This window comes from Silene latifolia, chromosome Y, assembly GCF_048544455.1.
Source record: "Silene latifolia isolate original U9 population chromosome Y, ASM4854445v1, whole genome shotgun sequence".
Taxonomy (NCBI): Eukaryota; Viridiplantae; Streptophyta; class Magnoliopsida; order Caryophyllales; family Caryophyllaceae; genus Silene; species Silene latifolia.
The window spans coordinates 108,844,649-108,850,593 of record NC_133538.1 but is presented as its reverse complement, the minus strand read 5'-3'; the positions used below and the strand labels follow the sequence as shown (position 1 = coordinate 108,850,593).

General features: G+C 37.7%; 1 pseudogene; it reads right to left on the bottom strand.

The window, feature by feature from the left end:
- Positions 1-1,623: 1,623 nt before the first annotated feature.
- LOC141630785 (uncharacterized) lies at positions 1,624-5,678 on the bottom strand (annotated as a pseudogene).
- Positions 5,679-5,945: the final 267 nt, after the last annotated feature.

The following is a 5,945-nucleotide window of genomic DNA, read 5'->3' as shown; positions in this document are numbered from 1 at the left end:
CTGATATGTGACGTGAGATGCATCAACAGTTTGACAAATTCTTGTTTGTGACGGCACCTATCCGTCACTCTTGAGTGACGGATACCATTTTACCTCACAAAGTACCCACTTTTTCTCTCTCTGCAACACTATTCATGTGGTCCCCTTTCTCCACTAACCCATTTTGTTACCATTTTATCTCACAAAATATCCGCCACAAATGGTAACCCGTCACAAGGGAGACCAATTGCAACAGTTTAGTGTATTATAAATCAATTGTTGTCCTTTGGTTTTGTCACAAAAACCAAGGAAAGGGAAGATGACCAATTATAAAATGACAAGTTGACCAAATTGAGTGTGAAAGATCAAATTGTTCATCAAATGAAATTCTAAAATAGAAAGGACAACAAATGACTGAGACACCCTAAAATAGAAAAGGACAACAAATGACCGGGACGGAGGGAGTAACAGATATTATCCATTATAAATAAGAATTTGTGTAGTCAATCAATGGGATAAACGGATAATAGTCAACAAAAGCAAAACAAAAAACTATAGTTGTGTACAACTTGCCACTCATCCTTACATAAATTAATTAATAATAATAATATAATTAAAAGAACTCTCATCTTCCATTATCGGCAGCTATTATCTGGGAATTTGCCAAATACCAACCCCAACGCCATTGATACCTTACTTCATGAATTTCACTAAATAGTCTCAAATAAAATCGTTTTCATCACTTCATGATTCTCCCTAATTTAAAAAGAATCGCGTTCATCTACAAGTAATCTCAAATCTGAGTTCCTTTGATCTAAGTTCACTGAAAAAAGTAAGATATTTACTCATAATTCATACAGCACCAAAATCCTACCTATGCGAATAGAATGATGAAGATCAAGGATCTGGTTCAATGACAGATGGTCCGTCGTATCCAATGTGCCAGGTAAAATTACTTCAAGTTTTTAATTGCTTTTATATATATGTGTGTGAATAATCAGACTGTTCGAGTTTTCTTTTAACATGTGAAAATAATCCATGGGCTACATTTAACTTGATTAATTTAGATATGTGATTAATCTATATCCCAAAATTTTAGCAATGGATTTGTAATTTTATAATTGGTGTTTACAGATGAGTAAAGACGACATCAAATATGGTTATGATGAAACAATCGTTCTAATCTTGTTGTCATGTTTTATATTGAAGTATTTTAATGCCCATTTTTTATTTTATTTAATTTACATGTGGTATCTTCATTTTATAATTGAAGTATAAAATGGGATTAAGTTGTTTCTTCATTCTTGAATCTACTTGCTACGTTTAATGATGGTTAACTTATATTAATATTCACTTATTATTAGTTATACTGAATTTTTATAATTTATTATATATGCTAAGTAATTTTATTAATAGTGCTTGTTTGTGCAAACTGGTTATGACTTAGCGTTCATAGAGATCGAAAAAGCAAATGTGGTCTGTATTGCAAAACCTCCTAAATGAACACAAAAGAACTACTTCATGATAACTTATAATAGCTAGTTTCTACCAATAAAAATCCAATTGTGTCAAGTGAAAACGAAATTTAATTGAGGAATAGGAATTAAAAGACTAAAGTAGAATTATTATTCGATTACACGTTTCCTCTTCGATGACCCTATAAGTTCCGAAACGCTTCTTTGTACACTACATTTTCAGTAGTGTTATGCGTACGACGGTCTTGGTCACATATCAAAATTTTGAGTCCTTTTTTGCTTGTGACCCTAGATAAGGCGACATAAAGTTGACCGTGACTAAAAACAGGCCTCGGTAGATACAAACCCACTTGTGAAAGTGACTGGCCTTGGCTCTTGTTTATAGTCATTGCATAACACACCATAACTGGAAATTGTCTCCGCTGGAATTTGATGGGTAACGTATTGGTATCTGACGGGCTTAAAATCATCCTAGGAATTAGAACCTTCTCTCCAACGTTTTTCCCAGATATAATGGTGGCTTGAATGACGTGGTCTCCTAGTCGGTTTACCAATAATCTGGTACCATTGCACAAACCAGCAGCCTGATCAAGGTTTCTCATGAGCATTATTGGTGCACCTATCTTCAACGTTATTTGATGATTTGGGAGACCAGAGCATCTTATAGAGTTCAAGAACTCGGTTGAGTATACATCTCCGTAATTACCCGCATTTTCGGCTTTGCTTATACTATCTGAACTCAAGTACTCTCTCACTTCTCCGGGCATCAATGATAGCACATGTTCATTAACCTTCTCGACAATTTCATTTGTAGGAGCTAGAATTGCCCTCTCTTGGAAATACTTAGGTTCCCACATGTTTTCATGGATGAGAGGATAGGTGTTCTCGACAATTGCCTCAATAGGATTGCCTGTATCCTTTATCAGCAGGTCATCATCAATTGGTATAGTAGCTTCACCGTCGTTAGGCTCCCCAAGATTTCCATCACCAACTTTCAAGAGCCAACGAAAATTCTTTTAACTCATTTGCATTGGAACTTGAGCTCTCCGATTGAAGTCGCATGTTTTTTGTGAGTTTTAAAACCTTGCATGAATGCCATAGATAGGATGAGTTAATTGCAGCGCCCACAATATCTTGTCTACTACCTTTGGGTACGACTGGCAAAATTTGTCGAAAGTCACCCCCAAAAACGACCACCTTACCACCAAATGGTTTGTCTGCGTATTCAGTATCAGAGAAACGCATAACATCCCTCAAACTCCTGTCCAGTGCTTCAAAACAATATTTCTGAGTCATGGGAGCTTCATCCCAAATTATAAGTTTGGTCTTCATAAGTAGTCCGGTTAGATCAGAATCGGGTGTGATACGACTGCAAAATGAATCCTCGGTAGGATTAAGAGGAATGCCAAACCTGGAGTGTGCAGTACTTCCGTTTGGTAGTAGTAATGAAGCAATACCACTTGACGCAACCGGGAGAACAATCTCGCCTCTGGAGCGAATGGCAGAACATAAGGTCCTCCATAAAAATGTTTTCCCAGTACCTCCACAACCATAAAGAAAGAAAACACCTCCCTTTCCATCGTTAATGGCGGTCATGATATCATCATACACCGTTCTTTGTTCATCTGTTAGGCGTGGAAGTAGAGTCGCGTGTTCTTGACTAATTTAGCTGTCATATGAGCGGTTCTCCGCCAGCAGCCTATTACCACTATCTCTCATCGAATTTCGTCCAGGACATTCATTGATGAAAACTTTTGAGGTCGCTTCCATTTTTTCGTAGGATAGTCTCAATTTCGCCAAGGCGTAATTCCTTATTTCCTCATCACTAAGATGCAAATCTGTTAAGAGTAATACATCAAATGTAAGAGTAACTCAAATAGGAATTATAAATAACTACAACAGTTATATTGTAAAAATATCGTTACTATGTGATAATTTTATATTATAATTGAACTATTACCTGGAATTCGGAAAAATCTTCTCTGCTTGTGTAGAATGTCGTCGGACAAAAGGTCCCATGTTTTTTCCCACACTTCTTCCGGGTCTTGATATGCTACAGGATATTAATAACATTGCAAATAGGTTTCTAAGATAATATGCCGTTCCCCACTGACTTGCCTCCTTTATGCCGTCAATGTACTCGTTATCATCGTCAAGTAATCCTCGCATGTAACACGCTTCCTTAAAAGTGGGGCAAATGACCTTATCAATGGGTTCGGATATCCTCGTAACATTTTGGACCTCTTACATGATTTAGTAAAGTCCTCAAATAATACCTTTCACCCGAACACGGAGAAGCATGATAAATCCCGCCAATGGCATAACCTTTTGACGGGGAGTCCACTCACGCAATTCCCTATTCCAAACGAATTTTTTGGGAAATCGGATAAGTCAATTTTCTAGCCTCATCATTGGTTTTGTTGCACTCCATCCATGCGAGAAACATCGTCTCATCACATCCGCTTGTCAACACAACATCAAGTGACTCGGACTCGTTGATACCACACTTTGTTCTCCAGGAAGATGGAAATTCAATCTTTCTACTGAAGGTGTTCTGTAATGTATATCAAACCCAAAAATCCTCCAGGCCGCTTCACATGCAGAGACATATCGACAATCATAATACATCTTGATTTCATCTTGTTCATCGGTATCATCAGCCGAGACTGATGCGGTAACCCGATCATATCCCTTATTTATATATTTAAATAAATACTTGATAGATCGAGATTGATTGCACCATTCGACATTGATGTGTGCATGATATTTTAAGAGCAACTTTGGGTTGTATGGAACTACATATCTATTGTCAAGTTCAACCTCACCTTTGACAACCTTTACCCCGTTGTCTCTTCTTCTGTAAACTGGATAACCTGACTCATCTACAGTTGTGTTTTCAACAAATTTTTTTGGAAAATGCTTTGAGCATTTTCCATGTTCCATACAGGGGGATGTGTTGCTACCAGCTCCACATGGTCCATGTAGCATAAGCTCTGTTACAACTTGATACAACTGCGGATTTTTTTCTTTGTCAGGTATCTCGGCAGAAATGATTTTATCAATATGACCAGCATTAGGGAACTTATCTTCTCGGTGCAAGAATAATAATATGTGAACATGAGGCAAACCGCGCTTTTAGAACTCTACTGTATACATAACTGCATGAAATAAAGAAAATTGTTAATTTACCGTTACATAGCTTGCCAGCATACTTTCAGTAGTCTTTTCTGTTGGTTACTATTAGTTAAAAAATCTATTAGCAAATAAGTTTTTAAAAAGTTAAGTTGTTTTCATTAGATGCTAACCTGACTGTACGCGTCCGAACAACTTTCCCTTTTTCAAGTCTCTTATCAGTTGGTCAAGCTTGATCTTAAACACTCTACAAAGGATATCTGGTCTATCTTCTGGTCGCACACCAATTCTCTTAGCGTATCTAGTGACTTCTGGCCATTTTGGGTTGCAAGTGAATGTTATAAACAAATCGGGATAACCAAATTCCCTACAAGTGGCCATCGCGTCTTGGTAATTCTGAATCATGTATCTGGCACCCCCAGTAAAAGATGAAGGTAGTACTATACGACGCCCTCTAGTAGAGGGGTTTGTGTGTCCATTAGCAACTGATTCTCTTAAGGTTATGTACTTGTCTGCCCGAAGAACTTGTTGATTTCGACGAATGAAATTTAGCCTCTCAGTCTCAATCATTGTGTAAGCATCGACTAAAAATTGTTGGAATAACCTCCTTGCAACTAATAAAGTGCAGCCACGTTCAACGTTTCTTTCCATGATTCTAAAGGCAAAGAATTCGCGCATTGTAAGCCTGAATCGCTTCTTGGTATTGGCTTCATAAGCATCTGAATGAAGAATATCACATGAGTATCCATCCTCGCCATAAGGAAAGAGCAAAGGATATTGAAGTGCAAGATAGGACGGATGCAATTCATTTATCCTCTGCAGTGAGCCCGTCTGTGTTTGGACAACAATATCTCTCTCATCAGGTGCACATCCGATATCTCCGACTATAAGAGCGGCCACTTCAGATGTAGTGGGGAGGTTATATGTTCTTCCATCTTTCGCTCTTCTTCCGATTAATCTGAGCTTGATATTTTTGCACCCAGTGTGGGCAAACCTGTCTCTAGCCATCCTGAATGCTTTTGCAAGAGAGTTATGTCGATCTAACATGTCCTTTAGTTTAGAGATTATATCGTCATCAAACGCATCAGGATTGGTTGGGCTGTGAAGTTTTCAATTAAGTATGTTAGTAAAATCATTTACTAAGAGTTCAACATCAACAAATAGGCTTATATAAATACTAACCTTATAGCACGCTTTCTATTAGAGACCTCATCTTCAGTGTCGTATATATAGAGTTGTGTGAACTTTGGGGATGCGCCTTCCATAGGCAGTAGGCTCCCTATGTTGTGGTAGTTTTGGCCATGTAGTTTAAATGTGTAAGTAGATCGGCCTTGATTGATGGTTCTATCAATCTTTCCA